Source organism: Pelophylax lessonae (genome assembly GCF_965119305.1).
Source record: "Pelophylax lessonae genome assembly, chromosome: 13".
NCBI classification, from domain to species: Eukaryota; Metazoa; Chordata; class Amphibia; order Anura; family Ranidae; genus Pelophylax; species Pelophylax lessonae.
The window spans coordinates 130,778,100-130,800,571 of NC_138780.1; positions in this window are offsets into that span (position 1 = coordinate 130,778,100).

Genomic DNA, 22,472 nt, shown 5'->3' on the forward strand with positions numbered 1-22,472 from the left:
ATGGTAATCTCCAATCTCGAGACATTTGACGTCTGGGTAGGAGCTAATTTTTTGGGCTAGGGGGTTCAATAGCTAGTGCGAACAGAAGAGGAGACAAGGGGCAGCCCTGTTTCGTTCCTCAATGCACAGGAAAGGGAACTATCTAACACTAAACAACTAATATTTATTAGCCATTGCCTTGAAATCAATGACTCAATTAGAAGTTTTGGTACATAAACGTTTGTCTCTTTTAAATGGTAACAGAAACCCATCTAGTATATAAATAGGCAACAGGATCCTTCAATTAGGTCCCACACACTGGCTGACTGATCACAAGTAGAGGAAGAAAATTCCCACAGCTTAGGAAGGAATGTCACTTTTTTCAATTTTCTACCTTATCTTCAACTTCCAGTGGGAGACCCAGCCACTGACATCTAAGGAATGTGAGGAATCCCTTTGTCTAGTTACACAATAAACACCAATGCCACCAGTGGAGTCACACATTTGTTTCTGTGTCAGAATCAGCCACCTGAGCACTTTATCTACATTTTAACATAAGTTGTGTTACAACAAATTTATATATATATATATATATATATATATATATATATATATATATATATATATATATATATATATATATATATATATATATATATATATGCGCCAGTTTATGATCTGGGTATAAAGATAATGTTTGCAGTCAGAGGTGGGTTCTTTTTTAGAGCTTGATCACAAATAAATAGCATATCTCTAGGCTGAAATGTAATCTAACCTTTGACCTTCAAAATTGTATTTCTTCAATCCGAGGTTCAGACAACATCAGCTCATGAGTCATGACGGATATTTATAGAAAACCTAAGGAACTCCCATTACATTGCGTTAAAAGTTTTTAACCTCCTACTGCATCTAAGTCAATATCTAGGAATCACCTTACGTGGGCACCTCATATTGTGGTCCTGTACGAAGAGAAACCCATCTGAAAGAAGAGGAACACAAGTTGTTAGTTGTGGTTATCCCAGAAATAACTTAATAACTGAGAAATAGACAGCCTCTGCCATGAAGACATTTTATATTAACTGTATGCATATAGCTCTTCTCCATTTGTATCTTAGATCCATTGTTTTTAAAAACATATTTTCTCCATTGAAAAATTACAATTGCATATACCATCACCCAACAGTTCTAATATTCAAGAATTGTATTTTTCCCCTTTGCAGACCAACAACTGTAGTACTACCATTAGTAACAATTGTGAGAGCTGATTTTCTTGCTACCTTAACTTTAAATACCAGCAGGAACTGTCATGCATCCAATGTATGAGTATGATTAAGTGATTTTTATTGTCATCATTAATTTTCTAGTGAAAAACACGATTTATATTAAGAATTATTTTACCTGTCAAAGTTCATTCAAGTAATTTTATATATGAAATTCCCCTGCAGACTTTACGATGAGGCAGAAACTACACAAAAATAAGATTACAATACCCAACACAAATGTACAATTAGATATTAACAGGTCGATTTCCAAGTAGTCCAACTTTTTATCCAAGTATCTTATCTAGTGCTACAAATAATCAAAAAGAAAAAAATCTGAAATAACTGCAGACAAATGCATTTCTGAATTTGTACACCCAGCAAATGCACAAATGTTTAGAAAATATGTATTTTTAGTCGAAAAAACACACACTAATTTTTACCGCAAATGTAAAATAACCTATATAACCCAGATTTAGATTTTTTTTTAATAATGATAAAACTGTCAATAAAGTTAGTACCTAACAAATATATCAAGGCTTACCACCTCAATATCGGACACTTTTTGCTCAGTCCTGTTTTAAGTTTTCAGCACTGTCACAATTTGAATGACAAATACTCAGTCATGCAACATTAAACCCAAATAAAATGTTTATCATTTTTTTAGACATATAGAGCTTATTTTTTGTGGTATTCAGTCACCACTGGGCTTTTTATTTTTTGCTATATAAACTAACAAATACCAACATTCCAAAAAAGAAAAAAACATGTTTTTCTTTTTACTGTTTTAGACTTTTGAAAATAAATAATCGTTTTTCATAAATTTAGACCAAAATGTATTCAGCTACATTTCTTTGGTATCAATAACCCAAATCAGTGTATATTTTTTAGTCTGTGTGAAAGTTGAGTTTACAAACTATGGTATAAACAGTATATTTGAAGATTGAAAATAGATTAGTACTGAGGTAATGACTATCTATCTAATTTTTTGAGATCCTATGCAAGGACGGTACAAATACCACCCAAGTGACCCCTTTTTGGAAAGTAGACAGTCCAAGGCATTTAGTAAGAGTTTTTTGAAGCTGTAATTTTTTTCTCACAATTTTTGGGAAAATTAAGATATCAAATCATTTTTTTTCACACAGTTGTCATTTAAGTTCAGTTAACTGTTTGCTGTGTTGCCTACCACCATTTGGACTGATTTTGTACTTCCCATTGAGACAGAAGATCCAATCAATCTTGAAGAGCACACAGAACATCTGCCAAGAGTCTGACCAGGTCGGAATAGATGAGAAAGGAGTGTAAGGGGAGAAAAGAAATAGATCAGGTTGTAATAATCTCATAAAACTCCAGAGCATCCAGTGCTTTCACCAGAGAATCTGGACCCAGAGACAAACCTGTCCAGTTTGTTATTGAATCTAGAGGCCAGGTTCACACCTGGTGTCCCCGACCTGTAACATAGGTTCTGGAACATTCTTGAGTGATGGACTCATACCCACTGGTTCACTTACCTGGTGGAGGAGCCTGAATAGATGAGGACAGCCTTTGTTTCACCTCTAGCTCAGGGCCCTTGGTAAAGCCAAAAGGTGGTGCAAGGGTGCGGAGTACCACAAGTGCCTCATAGTGCTTTCCAGATGCTGGTATCATTAAACAGGCATATGTGAACCAGTCGGTGCTGAATAGCTTCCCCTCAGGGGATGACAGACAGGAGACTGGACAAAAGAATTTTAGGTCGGAACACCACAGCAGCAGGTGACAACTATAGGATCAGGGAACTGGTGATGGACAGGCATGTAGACTGTGATCTGGGGCTAGTGTGTATGCAGGAGTGTCCTCTGAGAGACTGCGGACTGGTAATTACTATGGCACAAAAATTCAAGACCAGTGTGAAGTCAGGGAAGCCAGGTCAGCAACTGGCAATCAGATCAAGTATAATAATGTAAGCAGAAGCGTGGTCAGGGTTAATGCTGGAGTTAATAACAGATGTGCAGGTCAGGAACAGAAGGGGCAGGCAGAAGCATAGTTCAATTGCAAGCTAGGGTCGGTACAGGTGGATATCAGCAAGAGGTCAAGGCAAGCAGACTTAGTACACCATAGTCAGTGTCACCAGTGGCGGAACTACCAGGGTCGCAGCAGTCTCACTTGCGACTGGGCCCTGGTGTTCCACCACTGTAAGGGGGCCCGGAGACAGCAGGAAAGACTTCCTGTCCAGCGTCTGATGTAGCGGCTGCAAGGAGGGTGAGCTCCAACACTGCTGGTACTCACTTGGCTACAGTGACTTGCTCACAGCTTGTGCGGGGTGTTTCAGGTCCCAAACGCTGCGATTACTTTGTAGGGCAGCTTTGTAGGGCAGCTGCACCGCTCCCTTTCTCCCCTCCTGCATCACACAGCACACACGGACTGAAGCTCCTCCCCCTCCTCGGCTCGGATGTCTTCCTCAGGCACCTCGCTAGAGATTCAGGGTGATCGCCCCAGGTGCCCACACTAGTACCCCCCTGTCAGGCAAGTTTGTGGAGCCGAGAGCTGGAACTTTTTTCAGCACTGGGCTCCAGGACTCAGGGCCGGCTCACACCACGTATCACAAAGGAACGCACTGTGTTGCTGTGTGATTCACATGCCTTCCCAGTGCTGTGCGATTTCAGCCCTTTCATTTGAATGGGCTGATATTGTGCCCATCTTCATTAAGAGCTGTGCATGCTCTACTTTACAAAATGCACTGCAACTGGATCGCATGATACTTCTGATCATACAATCTGGTGCAGGCAAACACTGCATTTGCGACCTGCAGTTGGGGAGTCATTAAGTTGACACACCCCCGGCGGATCATTACAGCACTGCATTCTGAATACAGTGTGGGAAACACACACAAGATGTGGGTTTCCCTCACGGCATTCTGGTATGAACAGACCCTTAGTCTGGATACACAGGATTTCATTTGTATCTCAGGAGGACCCCACCAAACTAGGACAGTTGGGAAGTATGGATCTGTATTAGAAGGGGAAAGGATTTGTTTCTTTTTTTTGGGGGGGGGTGGGGTGTTTGTACTAGGAGAGGAGATTAGGATAGTGGGGTTTGTGACAGAACTGGGGAAAGTACTTATAGATGAGGGGATTTTTGCTGGAAGGGAGGACTGGGGGAGAAGATCTGTGCCAGAAATGGGGAGAGTATTTTTGCTGAGGTCCCAGCGCGACTGTAGAAAGTGGGGGGGGGGTGCATTGTGTAGAGGAGAAGGGTGGTGGGGGGTTGAATTGTGGAGAGGAGAGGGGGGGGTGGTGGGGGGGAGGGGGCACCAAAATGCACCTTTACCTGTGTAGACAAAAATCCCTGCGCCAGCCCTGCTGGTACTGATATCCACCGCCTGGCTTGGTTCCCCCGCCGCTCCCAACTGCTGCTAGCCTAGTGCTGTCAGTCTGTTCATCCATAAGTGTCCCCAGCCTGAGCAGCTTGCTGTCAGAGCTCTCCTCCTGCACCACTGCAGCTCATATTCCTGAGGTTGACAATGGGTATGCTGGTTCTCCTGTCATTGGTGATCAGCTCAGGGTCCGCGCACTGAGCCAATCAGTACCATCATGTTAACCACTTCCCGCCCGCCCTATTACAAATTGACGGCGGGAATGTGGTTGTGTTATCCTGACCGGACGTCATATGACGGCGGCAGGATAACACAGCTCTGGGCACCCCCCGGGGGCACGCAGAGCGGCGATCGGTGATGCGAGGTGTCAGCCTGACACCCTGCATCTCCGATCTCGGTAAAGAGCCTCTGACGGAGGCTCTTTACCATGTGATCAGCCGTGTCCAATCACGGCTGGTCACATAGTAAATAGGAACAGCCGTTGATCGGCTTTCCTTAGTTCGTGCCTGACAAGCACGAGCAAAGGAGCGCCGATCGGCGGCTCCCCTGACGGGGGGGGGGGGTCGGCACTGGTAATCAGATCATTGATTACCAGTGCAGACCCTCGGGGGGGGATGCCACTAGATCCACCAGGGATGCCCACTATGACCCCAGGGATGCCCACTATGACCCCAGGGATGCCCACTATGACCCCAGGGATGCCCACTATGGCCACCAGGGATGGCCCCCCATTGCCCTTCCCATCAGTGATGCCCACCAGTGTCCTCCCTATCAGTGCTGCCCACAAGTGCCCATCATTGCTATCCTTTAGTGTCGCCCACCAGTGCCCATTATTGCCCACCAGTGCCGCCTATCAGTGCCCATCAGTGCTGCCCGTCAGTGCCACCCATCAGTGCCCACCAGTGCCGCCTATCAGTGCCCATTAGTGCCCATCAGTGCCACCTATCAGTGCCCATCAGTGCCACCTATCAGTGTCCATCAATGCCGCCTATCAGTGCCCAGCAGTGCAGCCTATCAGTGCCCACCAATGCTGCATATCTGTGCTACCTATCAGTGCCGCATATCAGTGCCGCATATCAGTGCCGCCTATCAGTGCCGCCTATCAGTGCCACCCCATCAGTGCCACCCCATCAGTGCCACCCCATCAGTGCCTCCTCATCAGTGCCTGTCAGTGCAGTCTCATCAGTGCTCATCAGTGCAGGAAAAAACTTATTTATTTACAAAATTGTATAACATAAACAAAAAAACTTTTTTTTTTTTTCAAACTTTTCGATCTTTTTTTATTTGTTTAGCAAAAAGTAAAAATCGCACAGGTGATAAAATACCACCAAAAGAAAGCTCTATTTGTGGGGGGAAAATGACATAAATTTGGTGTAGGTACAGTGTTGCATGACCGCGCAATTGTCATTCAAATTGCAACAGCGCTAAAAGGGGAAAATTGGCCTGGGCAGGAAGGGAGGGAAGTGCCCGGTATTGAAGTGGTTAAAAGCCTTTTGGAAGCTGGGAGTGCAGATCTTATACGTCAGTAAAATCTATAACATTTATAGCAGTATCTAAATACAGGTGATACACAGTTGGGGCGAAACTACCAGGGCAACAAAGGTTGTTTTTGCGACTGGACCCTGGCATTCTACCAACATGAGGGGGGGGGAATTCTGAACAAAGCACATATATCTGTAATGTTTACTTATCTCCCTCCAAAGCTCTAAGTGGCATTTCTCTCTGGTGCTTCATTACATTGTTATCAGCATGTCTCACTTCTGAGAAGTTTTCCCGACACACAAGATAAATTTGTGGCGGGGAGGGGAAGCTCCGCACACAGCTTGCCTTCACAGCATAGATCTGAATCCTGTCTTCACTCTTGTGTGCTGTGTGAAGGGGATGTGTGCCTTTCCTCCAGTCAGCTCGTATACACTGTACCTGCAGCTCTCCACTTCCTCCTCTGTGATCCTGATAGATGAAGAAGGATTTTAACACGATTCTGCCTTTTTGAAGGGGTGTAGGGAATAGAAGAAAACTTATGATTTGTTTCATCTCTGTGTACTATCTGAAGCTTTTAACATCACTGGGTCCATGAGAGGGTTTACAGCCACTTTAAGCATGAAGTCAAAAATCACAAATTCACAGAATAAAGCTATGGAAAAATCAGCACTGGCTATACACAGCTTATCAGTTCTAATAGCTCGTTTAGTTCCAGCATGTGACAGACACATGTACACATTCTCGCATATGCATACGCGCACCTACTCTCACATATGTGCGGTTTCCGAGTTGGCCTGCACCTGCGCACGGATATTTTCTCAGATGCACCATTCTACATACTGAAGTTACTTTTCTGACATGCTGGTTGAGGTAGTCTGCCTGCCATCTATTCACATCTGGAATGTGACTGTTGGACAATGTTGGAGAGTAAAGTTCTGCCCAGAACAAAAACTTTTCTATTTCTCTTGGCTCAGCAAGACTTCTGGTTTCACCTTGATGGTTAATGTATGCCATTGCTGTGTCATTGTCTGTCTTTTAGTTGATCCTCATTGTCAGACCCTCCAATCAAGATGTCCAAGGCTGTAGAGGCAACCAAACCGCCTGAAGTTCCAGAATATTGATCAGGAGTACGGATTCCTCCAGCATCCAAGTCCCTGCATTATCAGGCGAGCAACCAGTGCTATTTATCTTCCAAAGATTGGAAGGAAAGATTTACCCAACAAGCAACAACTTGGTCCTAGGTGTTGGGCAAATTAGTTTGTCTAGAGACTGAACCAATCTAACCCACAATGACTGGATATTGAGCTGAATGGGCTGAAAAGAACACCTGATGTAAGGGATACACTGATGGGGGCACCTGATGTAAAGGAACACTCTGATGGGGACACCTGATATATGGGGGTACTCTGATGGGGACAACTGATGTAAAGGAGCACTGCGATGGGAACACCTGATGTAAAGGGGCACTCTGATGGAGACGCCTGATCTATGGGGGCACTCTGATGGGGACACCTGATGTATGGGGGCACTCTGATGGGGACACCTGATCTATGGGGACACTCTGATTGTGGATACCTGCTCTATGGAGGCATTCTGATGGGCACACCTGATGTAAAGAGAGAGACCTATTCAATAGATCTTGAAATGAGGGAACAAGAAACTGATAAAGCCATGGATAAATGGCAATTTTGTTCCTGATAGACCCAAAAGTTATAACATGCCAATAAGTTTTTAAATCTAATGAATATTAGGGGAGATTTACTAAAACTGGAGCACACTGGTGCAGCTGTGCACAGTAACCAATCAACATCTAACTTCAGGTGGTTCAATTAAGCTTTGACAATAAAACCTAGAAGCTGATTCCAGATTCTGTGTGCACCAGTTTTAGTAAAGGCCCGTACACACGTGCAGATTTTCGGCCGAAAATGTTCGGCCGCCGAACGATCTGCCGATTTTTGGCTTGTTAGTATGATGCTTCCGACAGCCGACAGCGCACTTTCGGCCGAAAAGAATCTGTCGTGCAAGCATTACATTTTTTGTATGCCGACACCAGAGCGGCCGATTGTTCGCCAGTCAGTACAGATTTCGGCCGACAGACAGCAGATTTGCAAGACTGGGCATGCTCAGAAAAGAAAAAACACAGGGAAAGTTAACCATCACATGACATCACTTCTGCAGTCGGCTGTAGTCGGCGGACAAAATTCTTGTGCAGTCTTTTGCACTTTTCAACAGACACGACAGCCCGGGGACAAAAGACGGCCGATCGTTCGGCCGACGATCTGCACGTGTGTACGGGGCATAAATCTCCCCCATAGTTTTTAAATAGACATTCCCCTCTAAACATACGATGGCTATTATATTTTAATACTTGAATCTGCAGTATGTTGTTACAAAACTAAAAAGCTAGAAAATTTATTTTGGCTTGCAGTTTTGCCAAGAGTTAAAAGTAAATGTCCTTAATTATTCACATGGCATAATTGCAGGCAAAACAAAAATTAAATTAAATCCACAATCTCTCAGCCAAGTTTGGGAATCATGTTACAGAGGGAGATGTATCAGCTCTCTCTACTAAAAAGCATGTTACATTCCTTCGAGACTTATTTCTGTCCTTTTACTACAACAACACAAACGTATGCTTTGCTTTTTCCCATGCTACGTTGACATTTTTTTAAGACCTGCTAACATTGTCTTGTAGTTCAAGGTTTTTGTTTCTGGGAATGGGGAATATCAGTGCTTACACCCAACCCACAGAAAGTGTAAGCTGAAAAGCCCCATTCATCCAGCAAGACGTGTATGAAACAGAATCCAGACTGCTCTAGAATTTGAAGGGTATTTTAATTCAACAGCTGTGCTTCTCAGAACACTGAACTCTTAGTAGTACCAGACATGGGGGTCCTTGGTTTTCAATGCTTTATAAGAACTTGCTTGACATGAAGAAAAATTGAGCACACTTGAAGAAAACATAAATGACATTCTACAATCATTTAATAGAAATAAATGTGTCACTTTGGTGTAAAATAATTATTACTTATTGCACATTCAGCTTATATATACACTGGTATACTATGTCAAATAAGAAGTGTAGAATTTGAGAAACTGTGATGTAATTGCTCTGAATGCCATCACTATAAGAAATGTCAGATGTTTTGTATATTAGGGGAATTTGTTCACCATCTAGTGTCCATTAAGTATACTGCTCACACAGACTATTTTCACTTAGACGTATGGAGACACAGACCAAACATGAAAGGAAAGTTTCTCTGTTGCCCATAGCAACTGGTTGGTATGGGCATGAAAATGGCACATGCTATGGTTCAGTGAACCATGTGTATAATAGTGAAGGATATGTACAGGATATAGCTTCAAGCTTTTTTTTTTTTTCTCTCAAGAATTTGTAAGAGTAGGGGGCAGACAGGTGGTAGTTGTTTATCATGTCCTTCATGTTTCCCTCCTCGTTGGGCACCAAGCAAGGGTCACATGAGATGCCTACCCAAGGGTGGGCTCTTCTGGGCTACGTTAGGCACCTTGCACAGGGTCACTTTACTACACATGGGGTACCTTTTGCTTTGTGCCATTTTCATCAATGCCAAGGGAGAAGGCTGAGGCTGCCATGGGGGAACACTCTTGAAGCAGAGTTCCTCTCATTTTTGAGCTTATTCAAAGTCAGCGGCTACAAAAAGTAGCTGCTGAATTTTAATAAACACGCACTCACCTGTCCCACAGTGCAGTGATGCGGCCGTCTGAAGCCTCGCTTCTCTCCCTCTGCTCTCCGCGGTGCTGGCATTGCAAGTGTTGGCATCTGGCTGTGACAGCTTGCAGCTTCACAGCCGGGTGCTCACTGCGCATGCGCAAGCCACGTAGCGCTCCCCCATTGGTCAGGCAATCTTCTAGGATCTGTGACAAGTCCCAGAAGATTGCAAAGAGGGAGGGGGAGAGGAGAACTTCCGCTTGGGGCGCCTAGCTCGAGCGTAAGTGGAAGTAAGTACCTGTCAAAACTAGGTACCTGTTCCCCCCCCCAAGAAAAATGACATACCAAAAGTGGCATATTTGAGGGGGAGGAGTGCTTAAAGCAGAACTTCCCCTTTTGGGTGGAGCTCTGTTTTAAGGTGGGCCTCTGCTCTTAGAGTAACATACACCATGTACACTTGCGCGGCAACTGTTCTCTACTATCAGGTCCCCGTAACAATGTACACCTTCTCTGTAATCTGCATTTAGGAAGCACATGCCAAGCCCTGTCCACACCAACCTGTACAGCATTTTCCACTACAATTTCTCAGTAGCAGAGTGGGCCTTTCGGTGCACCTTGTGCAGGCTCCACATGTGCACTTAACTTAACTCTTGAACTTCCATACCTCTGTACACAGTGCAGGGACAAGGTCATCCAGCACCCAGGGCAAGGATGCCAAACTGCGCCCCCCCTTCCCTTAGGTTTAGGGTCAAGGCGCCCCCCGCCCCATCCCTGCAATAAACCATTGCACCCAGGGCAGGGCTCGAGTCCTGCGGGAACGCATGGGAACGATGTTCCTGTACTCTTTCCACAGCAGGAACGCCGTTCCCATTACCTCATGTAGGGGGCCCGGCCGGCAGCTGTAGGTTTCACAGAGCATCCAAAGTGCAGGCACTTTATTTTTGCTTCTGCCTGTTTCCCGAGTTCCCCCCTGCTCCCATGTGGTCAGACCACATATCCTGGGCCCCATCAGTTCATTTAGAGGGGCCCTGGAGGCTTTTTTCTAAGTCCCGTGGTCAGGCGGATTAACACCATTCAGTGCCCCATTGCCTGAAAAAGAAAAGAAAGTTCCGGTCCTGGCGGAGTGATATCTGTCACAGGGCACAGCGACTGTCAGCAGCTTCTTCACTGACTGTCTCCTTCAGCAAGTAAGTGCTGAGGAGAGGGCAGGCTCAGGCTGAGGGGAAATCAGCAGAAGACAAAAGCCATCCAAGCACAGAGGGACAGTGTGAGGAAAGTGGGGACCAGTAAATCTGCAGTGAATGTTGCTTAAATAAGGTATTGTCACTAAAAAAACAGCTTCTTCACCTATGCCATGCCTCTGTTGCACGTGATTGATACAGCAGCTAAATTTGATCATTATCATCATGTTAATCACACAGTGCATGTGCATTGAACCACAGCATCTGTATTGTGTGATTATCATCATGATAATGATGATAATCACAGGACAGTGAAAAGCATTCTTAGGCCTCATTTAGGGACCATTCAGATATGTGTCTCCACTGCAGGGCCATCTTTTACCAGCATGGGGATGCACAAAGTGTTGTGTGCATCCGTCTGCCAGTGTCTTATTCATTTCTACTGGGACACGCAGTTGCATGGGTACAACCACTGCGTCCTATTCTAACATGCAGGTAGGTGTGGGTGCTGGTCCAAATAGAAATGAATGGGAAGCTGGCATGGGGACGCCCACAATACTTTGTGCATCCCCATGCTGGTAAAATACAGCTCTGCACAGGAGACACAACCTACACTTCATGTGAAAGGGCCCTTACACTTGTGTTTAGGGTGTGGAAAAAAATTTTTTTTTTTTTACCACCCCCAAACATTCACCCTTATACTGCAAAACATCAGAGGATGGATACTATATGCTGTGGCCATGATGCTTTTTGTGTAGCAAAAATGATCCCCATGGTTGTGTTCAGCCACCACTTGCACCTGTTTTCCTGGGCTCTCCCATTCCATCAGGTTGGGTTGGCATTGCACAAAGGAGAAGAAGGAACACATGTTTCTTTCTCTCCTCTGTGACAAATAAAGCTGTAAGCTACAAGGATTTTGTCACTTCCAGATATAGGTCTGTATTTACTTGTTTGCTACCAGCCAGGAAAGCAGCCAACCAAACTGATCTTTGTTTCACCAGCTGCCTTGGAGAGCAGAGGAGGGATCAGGAGCCTAAAAGATCCCAGATCTCCCCATAAAGAGCACCTGTAACTGCAAAAGGTATCACAAGAGATGTTATTAATCCCTTGTGATAGCAATAAAGTTGAATGAAAAAAAACATTAAAAAAAGCAATAATTCTAGCGCCAAAGCTTACATTTAACTGTACACTGATAACCTGGAAAGGCTTTTTAAAGCATCGCCTATGGACAATTTTAGATACTGTTGTTTATCGCCATCTCATAGGCATTTGAAATTTTAAAGCATGATACAGTATGTTTGATATCTATTTACTCAATGCAATCTTTTATATTTTAGAAAAAAAATGGGTATTATATTGTGTTTGTGTGCACTAAATTGAATTTAAGTGTATATTTTCCTTAAAATATGTGTTTTAAAAATGGCTGCTCAAATGTCATGTTACATAAAAAATTGCAACAATGTCCATTATATTCTCCAGGGCCTCTGTTTTCAGAAAATATATAATGGGGGTTCTAAGAAATTTTATAGCAAAAAAAAAAAAAAACGCTGATCTTAACATGTTTGTGAAAAATGTCAAAATTGTCCCAGACAGACAGACAGACAGGCCTGCGACTGGTTACCATGTCGCTAAAGTGGCCCTCACTAAAAGGTGTATATATATATATATATATATATATATATATATATATATATATATATATATACATACACACACACTTTTTTATTTTTTCTCAGGACTTGACCCCTGGCCCAGGGCAACCGTCCCTTCTGCCCGCCCCTTATCCCAGCCCTGTCTATAAAGAATGGAAACCTCTGTGGTGCAAATCTGCTCCCATTACTCTGGTGAAAGGAGTGCCGACAACATCTCCCTCAATGCTAGAGGCCGTTCCACCTATAACAGGAACACGCTATTGACGGGCTGCAGTAAAACTTCTGTTATTCTAGGTAACTTGCATCTTCACATCACTCCACTCCACACCAATATCTTCATAACCCAATGTGGTTAAGACCCACTCAGTGTACTATGTGTGCTAATTACTTGCATTACACACCTTTCAGTAACTACAGGCCAGGCAGGGACAATGTTTCAAACGCTTTACTTAACCGCTTAACGACCGCCCGCCGCAGTTATACTGCGGCAGGCAGCCGCTCCTGGGCAAACCGACGTAGCTATACGTTGGTCGCGCGCAGGCAGCTAAGGGGCTCCCGCTCGTCAGCAGGGAAGCCAATGCAGCGGGCAGGCACCCTGACACCCGCGATTGTTCCCCGCTGAGAGAGAAGAACGGTCAGCTATTGTAAACACAGCTGACCGTTCTTCTCCCTGAAATGATAACAGAGCTCTTGTGATCCTGCTATATAGGAACACAGGTCTCTGTGGTCATTTCACAAGCCACGCCCCCCCCCACAGTTAGAAACACGCCCCTAGGTACACATTTAACCCCTTGATCATCCACAGTGTTAACCCCTTCCCTGACAGTGTCAATATTACAGTAACAGTGCATATTTTTAGCACTGATTACAGTAGTAATGTCACTGGTCCCCCCAAAAGTGTAAAAAATGTCAGTTAGGGGTCCGATCTGTCCACCGCAATGTCGCAGTCCAGCAAAAAATCGAAGATTGCCGCCATTACTAGTAAAAAAAAAACCAAAACAATAAAAATTACATAAATCTTTCCCGTAGTTAGTAGACGCAATAACTTTTGCGCAAATCAATCAAAATACGCTTATTGCGATTTTTTTTACCAAAAATATGTAGCAGAAAACAAATTGGCCTAAAATGTTAAAAAATTTAGATTTTTAATTTTTTGTGGGGAATGTTATATAGCAGAATGTGAAAAATATATTGTTTTTTTTTTTTTTTTTCAGAATTGTCGCTCTTTTTTTGTTTATAGTGCAAAAAATAAAAATTGCACACGTGATCAAATACCACCAAAAGAAAGCTGTATTTGTGGGAAAAAAAGGACGTCAATTTTATTTAGGTACAGCATCGCACGACCGCGCAATTGTCCGTTAAAATAACGCAGCGCCGAATTGCAAAATATGGCCTGGTCAGGAAGGGGGTAAATCTTTCCGGTCTTAAAGTGGGTAAAAAAGTTCAAAGACAATTACAGAGTCCATCATTAAAAAATTGATTTATACTTACCTGTAAAATCCATTTCTTGAAGTACATCACGGGACACAGAGCCATAAATTATAACATTTGGGTTATCTGAATTGATGACCCCCTATATAACCCCTCCCACACAGGAAGTACCTCAGTTTTGTAGCAAGCAATAAAAGACCCCATAGAAGAGGGGAGGGACCTCTGTGGTCCGTTATGTACTTCAAGAAATGGATTTTACAGGTAAGTATGAATTAAAAATCCATTTTTCTTTTCGTACATCATGGGACACAGAGCCATAAATCATAACATATGGGACGTCCCAAAGCAATGCATCTGAGGGGAGGGGAACACCAAAAAACACCACCATCTGACCTTTAACAGAAGGATTACACCACCACCTGCAGCACACTGTGGCCAAAAGCAGACTCCTCCTGGGTCCCAAACTCCACTCTATAGAAACGAGTGAACGTATGCACTGACGACCAGGTCGCGGCCTTGCAAATCTGAGCCATAGAGGCTTGATTGCAATGTGCCCAAGAGGCACCTACTCCTCTGGTAGAATGTGCCTTTACAGGAAAAGGTGGAACCTTTCCTACTAAACCATACGCCTGGGTAATAACCTGGCGAATCCAACAGGAAATCGTAGATTTAGATGTTGCCAACCCCTTTCTGGGGCCTTCTGACAGCACAAACAAGCTCTTGGTCTTATGAATCTGAGCTGTTTCCTGCAAATAAAATTTAAGTGCACGCATTACATCAAGAGAATACAATAACCTTTCCTCCTCTGAATGAGGATTTGGAAAAAAAGAAGGTAGTATAATGTCCTTATTCAAATGAAAGGTGGACACTACCTTGTGCAAAAAATCTGGGTGAGGACGTAAAATCACCCTATCTTGATAAAAAAATCAAGAATGGCTCTTTACAAGAAAGAGCTGCTAGTTCCGATACCCTTCTAGCCGAAGTTATCGCAATCAAAAAGACCAGTTTATTGGTCAAAAGAACAAGGGGAACCTGCCCCAGAGGTTCAAAAGGCTGTTTTTGTAAAACTGCCAATACCAAATTTAAGTCCCAAGAACACAACAGTGGCTTCATTGGTGGAAGCAAATGCAATATTCACCAGACGAAGGTTTGAACCAATGAAAGAGCAGTGATCGGTTCCTGGAACAAAAAACGATAAAGCTGAAATCTGTCCCTTAATCATGCTCAGGGCTAATTTCATATCCACCCCTTCTTGCAGGAAGGATAGAATTCTCCTGATAATATATGTGCGGGGATGCTATTTCCTGGCTTTACACCAGGCAATGAAGGATTTCCAGACCCTGTAATAAATATTTCTAGAGGCTGGCTTCCTGGCGTTTATCAATGTATGAACTGTGGGGCCAGACACACTCTGCTCTTCCAAGATTAAGGCTTCAATAGCCAAGCTGTCAAATTTAGAGACTGTATAGCAGAGTGGAATATCGGACCTTGAGAGAGCAAGTCCGGACGCAGTGGAAGGGCCCAGGGCCTCGTCACTGCCAACCTTTGGATTTTGTGCATACCAAATCCTCCTTGGCCAAGCCAGAGCTACCAGAATTACTGGTTTCCCCTCCAGCTGAATTCTGCGCAACAAACGCGATATCAGCTGTACCGGAGGAAAGGCAAAGATCAGGGAATACTCCTCCCAAGGAGTCGCCAAAGCATCCACTCCGACTGAGAGTGGATCCCTGGTCTTGGACACAAATCTTTCCAATTTGTTGTTGAACCATAAACAGCGCATACTCAGACTGGTCTGAGGTAGCAAGCGGGGTGCCCCAGGGCTCAGTCCTGGGACCAACCTTGTTCAATTTATTCATAAACAGCATTGAGGACGGGATCAGTAGTTTGTTATCAGTTTTTCAGATGACACAAAATTGGCCAGGGCAATAACTACACAGCATGAAGCAGATATCCTACAGAATGACCTGGACAAAATAACAGAGTTGGCAACGACATGGTAAATGAGGTTTAATGTGGAGAAGTGTAAAGTTTTGCACTTGGGGACTAAAAACATAAAAACACAATACACGTTAGGAGGGGAACCCTTGGGGGAATCAAAAATGGAGAAAGATCTGGGAGTCTTGGTTGATGATAGATTAGGCAACAGCATGCAATGTCAAGCGGCAGCTGCCAAAGCCAGCAGATTATTAGCATGCATAAAGAAAGGGATGTATTCCAGAGATAAGACTATAATCCTTCCACTTTATAAAACTCTGGTCCGACCGCATCTGGAGTATTCTGTCCAGTTCTGGGCGTCAGTCCTCAGGAGGGATGTGTTGGAGCTGGAGAGAGTCCAGAGAAGGGCAACTAAACGGATTAGGGGGTTGGAGGACCTTAACTATGAAGAGCGGCTGCAATCGCTCGATTTATTCTCCCTGGAGAAGAGACGTCTGAGGGGGGACATGATAGCAATTTATAAATATCTTAATGGGGATCTCAGCTTAGAAAAAAAACTGTTAATTCGAAGGAATTGCATGAGGACTCGAGGACATACAATGCGATTAGAGGAGAAGCATTTTAACCTCAGGCAACGAGGAGGGTTCTTTACTGTTAGGGCTACAAGATTGTGGAATTGTCTACCACAAGAGGTGGTTTCTGCGGGAAGTATGGTGGCTTTCAAAAGACTCTTAGACTTACATCTCAAGGATCAGGACATTAAGGGCTATGTGAGATGATTACGGCCACACACACCTACACAGGTTGAACTGGATGGACGATTGTCTTTATTCAACCTCACCTACTATGTAACTATGTAACCTGGATGCCAACAGATCTACATCTGGGACCCCCCAGCGTAGGCAGATCAATTGAAAAATCTCTGGATGTAACGACCATTCCCCCGGAAACATCTGTTGATGGCTCAAGAAATCTGCCTGCCAGTTCTCTATTCCTGGAATGAACACTGCTGTCAGGCATGACACAAACTTCTCTGCCCAGGACAGGATAATATACACTTCTTTCTGGGTTGACCGACTCCTTGTGCCTCCTTGATGGTTGACATAAGCCTCGGCCGTGGCATTGACGGATTGCACCCTTCGGGTGACCCCGACGTCTGGGCGTCCAGAATTTCAGAGCCCGACTGACTGCACGAATTTCCAAAATGTTGATGGTGAGATGATTCTCTACCCAAGACCATTTCCCCTGGACAGTGGCTTCCTCCAGAACCGATCCCCAGCCGGAGAGACTGGCATCTGTATTCACCACTTTCCAGGTCACTGGAAGAAAGGATTTTCCCTACTCCAGATTTCTGGTCAACAACCACCAATTCAGACTCTGTCGTACTCTTGGTAGCAGAGATATGGACTGGTCCAAGGACTGAACTTTTCCATTCCACGCAGACAGAACGTTGTTCTGCAAGGGTCTGGCATGGAATTGAGCATAGGGAATTGCCCCGAATGTGGACACAATTTTCCCCAGTAACATCATGCAAAGACGTATAGACGAATATCTCAGTCTTACTATAGACCAAACCTGACTCTTCAGGTTTGAGACCCTTCTTGCTGGCAAGAATATCTTTGCCTGTACCAAGTTGACAAGAAGCCCCATGTATTCCATACACTGGACTGGCTGTAATGCTGACTTTGCTAAGTTCAGTATCCAACCCAGACCTTTCAGAAAATGTACAGTCTGAAGGATATTTTGGCTTAGAGCCGACGCTGATCGATCTATTAGTAATAGTTTGTCCAGATATCCTATTATCGATATCCCTCGGGACCTTAGAACAGCCAATACTGGAGCTAGGATCTTTGTGAACACTCTTGATGCTGTGGCCAATCCGAAGGGCAGGGCCACAAACTGGAAATTATGGTTTCCAATCGCAAAACGAATAAACCTTTGATGGGTCTGAAATATAGGCACATGAAGATATGCATCCTTGATATCTATGGATGCTAGAAATTCCTCTCCCTGCAGGGAGGCTACGACTGAACGAATTGTTTCCATGCGGAAAGAACGAACGTTCAGAAACTGATTCAGCGCCTTGAGATCCAAAATTGGTCTTTCATCCTCATTTGGTTTGGGGATTATGAATAGGTTTGAGTAAAAACCCTTGTACCTTTCGTTTTCTGGAACCTTGGTTATCACCATCTGAGCTCTCAGCTGGTCCAATGCCTGAAAGAGAGAGGTTTCTTTTAGGGGATCTATTGGTATACTTAACCTTACAAACCGAAGATGTGGGAACACCCCAAATTCCAGCTTGTATCCCTGTGAAATGGTGGAGACAACCCAGTTGTCATGAATCAACTCCACCCATGCCCCTGAGAACTGCAGGAGCCCTCCCCCCACCCAGGCGAGTGGGGGCACCCCTTTACTGAGAGGGCTTAGAGGAAGACTTGGCTGATCTCTGGGCCCAGGGCTATTTCTGACCTTCACCCGAAGGCTTGGGTCTGAATGCAGACAATTGAGGCCATTGCCACACACTAGAACTGGATGCACTGGTATTATGTGTGCTGGAGATCTTAAAGGAAGGACGCCTGCTCTTCCTCTATACAGGTAGCAATTTGCTCTCCCCCCCCCCCCCGATCTTTTGGATATACTTATCCAGATCATCACCAAAAAGGCATTCTCCCTGAAAGGGGAAACTAGCCAGTAATTTTTTTACATGGTAATTCCGCAGACAAGCTCTTTAACCAAAGGATTCTGTGCATATGCACTGTCATCAGAGCAAACCGTGACATTTGCCTTATGGAGTCCATAAGAGCATCCACTGTGAAACACAAAGTGCGAGGTAGATCTGACAGATCTTCCACAGAATCTCCTTGAGAAGGAACTGTCTTGGCCACTCGCTTTATGCGGTCTTTCAAAGACTGACACACTCCGTTTGAGGCTACTACTGGTTGTACTGCAGAACCTGCAACCACAAGGGAGGCTTTTAATTAAGACTCCAACTTTTTATCCGCTAGATCTTTAAAAACCTGGGCATTATCCACAGGAAAGGTTAAATTCTTGTTAACCGAAGAAATGGCTGCATCCACAGTGGGAATTTTCCATCTCTTAGAAAACGTATCCTCCATAGGATATAACAATGAAAACCTTTTAGGAGGAACAAACATTCTATCCGGAAGATTCCAATCAGTATACACTTCTTGCTCCAAGTGGATGCATGGGAAATGACAGAGGACTCTGGGGAGGGCGTAATGAGCCTAGGGAGGAAAAAGAGGTTTCAGTAGTTTCTAAGAGCGGGAGTTTAAACTCAGCCTGGACCATCTCAGAAAGAGACTGGATAAACAATCTCTGGGATTGAGAGGCTGCTAGAGATTTCTCTGACTCCCTGGAAGTGGAACTTTCAGCTTGACCTTCTATAGGGTCACCCTAAGCTACATCTTCCACATCCTCTGCCCAATCCTGAACTGATTCAGGGGGCGGCTCCGGAGAGGGGGATCTAACCCACTCATGTATATCCTGCAATTCTTGAAAGCTGTAACACCGGATTTTTAGGTTTGTAGTCTCAATTTCACCCCCTGACTACAAACTTGAATATCCGGTGTTACAGCTTGAAGAATTGCAGGATATACATGAGCCTTCCTGACCCTTTTATCATATGATAAGTTGGGTCCACATGTTGGTGAGAGCTTAACCATTACCTCTCCTGTTGGTGCTGGGACCAGATGTCCTTCTTGGATCACTCTTTTCACCTTGGATGATTTGTGTTATTTCACTTGGGACTTTATTGCTTTTTCACATATATATATGCTATTATACAGTATATTTTTTAGCGCTCCTTGGTAACATAGGTTGTGGCAGAAGTACACGGAGTAGCTACTATGCCTGACAACTGTAATGGCTCAGATTGGCTAATTGCCTCTGGCTTATCAGGAGGAGTAGACATAGTGAAAACACGACAAGGACCTCCAGGGTCTGACGGTGGCATCATATTGCCCTTTCCAACTATGCTTCCTCCAGCCCTTTTCAGGCAGACATTGCTTTATAGCAAGACAAACTTGAGGGTACTACCTTTAAAGTGTTTTCAAGGTCTGTGCCAAGCCTATACAGCCTAATGCACACAACACAGATTACCTAAGACACAGGACCTATTAGTGCCAGTAACATACACCCACAGTGATTCACGCAACCCAGCTGCTGCTGCTGCTGCTGCCTGTGACAGAGGCTAGTGTGTTGGAAACAGTTTCTTGCAGAATGTGCCCTTTTATGCATGTGCGGCGTGATGCGTGGCGTCGACATGCACGCCAAATTGCGTTAGAACACGCCCACCACGAGGCGTACTCCTGTACTTAAAATGTGAAGATCCCTGCGCACGCGCGAATAGACGTACGCCATAGACGCGCGACACGCGATCCAGCAGAGGCGAACATGCGAACATGCGAACGCTTATGCGCCAGGGCTAACACAACAAATAAATGGGGGAGAGAGCGGTTTAGGATGAATCTTGTTTGTCACAGCTGAAACCTTTCAGGAAATCAGCTCAGGGTAAAAAACTGTGTAACAATATGCTTTAAACAGACTTTAAACATACTTTCCATAAACCTGCTACAATGTAATTACAAGCAGAAATACACTTGGCACAAGTCTCTGTAATCTTATTAAAGAGAATAGTACAAAAAATATTTACAATTTTGCATTTTTTAACCTTTTAAGATTTTAGTTTGCTGTGTATATATTTAAAATGGACTCACCAGTCCTGCCGCAGAAAACTGCTATAAGCAAGAATCCAATCTTCACTCTTCATGGTGAGCATGGTCTTAAAGACCTTCAAGGACTGGATTCCCTATATAAGAGGCGCCACGGCCTTGGACCTGTAGAGCACCCTGCACGGAGCGCCTTTGGGGTTTGGAATTCCAAGGGTCCGGATCCCAGGGTGCAGCGCCTAAAAAGGACAGAGTTACAGACAAAACCTCGTATCTGCTTCCCGAGGCTCAGGTACCATCTTTTTAGTCCATTGACTGTTTTAGATGGATCCGATAGCTAACCCCTTAGATCCATCTTTGTTTGGGGTATGCTAGCATAATCTTCTTTCTTCTTCTTTGAAACATAACAAACATGTGGAGCACCTCTCCACAACGACCTTCACCTTTTAGACACTGGCGAAAAAACTGAGGTACTTCCTGTGTGGGAAGGGTTATATTGGGGGTCATCAATTCTTAATGGTTGCCGGTGTCCTTCACCTATAGGTGGCTATATAAAGCCTCTTGCACACGATACTCCTGTTTGAGCACCTCGCAGCTTGAAAAAGCTCAGTACAGCTTTTTTTTTTTCTGAGCTAAAATACAGCCCATTAATTGTAATGTGCCTGTGCACACATGCGCGTAAACAAGCGCTGTGCATTCTTCAGTAAGAACAAAATAGAAAAATCTGCATTTTTGGTCAGTAATTTAAGCCTCAATGCACGCAAATATGCACGGATACGTGCAAATACTCGCAAATACATACAAAAAAAAACATCTGGAAAAAGTAGGTGTTCAAACAGGAGTATTGTGTGCAAGAGGCCAAAAGGATATGCTCAAACAGGAGTATCGTGTGCAAGAGGCCTAACCCATATGTTATGATTTATGGCTCTGTGTCCATCGATGTACGAAAAGAAAGGCATAATTCTTCCCTAATTCCCTAACTCTAACTACAGGCCATGCGATGCCCTGCAAAGGTAGTATTCGTGCACTACAAACTCCATGAAAAGCATATATCCAGGGCTGGTATTGTCTAGATTAAGGGGTCAGGCTTGAAGACCAGTTGCTATAGCAATGAGAAGCTTACACAGAAACCAGCAGGATAGGAACACAGGCAGGTCACCCTGGCAGAAGACGCGGGCTCATCTGAGGTGTGGAGTCTAAGTACTAACAGATGTTCACCAGAGCTCCTGATGGTGGAGATGGATTTTGTTGCCAGGAGGTGAGCAAGCCGGGGGCCAGTAGCAATTTAAGCAGGTAAGGATTAACATAAGCATAGTTGGTAAACAATCCAAAAGGTCAGTAACGAGTAGTTGCAGGTTGGGATCAGGCAAAAGTGTAGTCAAGGAACAAGCCAAGGGTCGATAATGCATGGTAGCAAAATATGGATGGCAGCAGACAAGAGCAAGATACTGGCTGAGAGAGCACAATAATATGGAAAACAGGAAGTACAGAGACATGGCTTAAATCAGTAAGTTCATGGTAGGGGCAAAGATTTCCGGGTTCAAGACAAACAAGGTTCAAGACAGGATCGTTCAAGGAATTGTACAGGGATCTGTCCAGCACTCCAGGAAGAGACATGGTCTGGCACAGCAGAGGTTCCAGGGTCGAACCCAGACCCTGATAGGTGTCTTTGGGGTGAACCCCAGGTTCTGATGACTTTAAATCATTTACGTCAGTCATCGTCTCTCTCCCTTAGGGCACCAGTCTTAGCTCTCTACTAGGCCTTTGTTGGGAACATGTTGTTGGAGATAACTCAAACCCAAACCAATCTTAGCCTGCTCTCTCA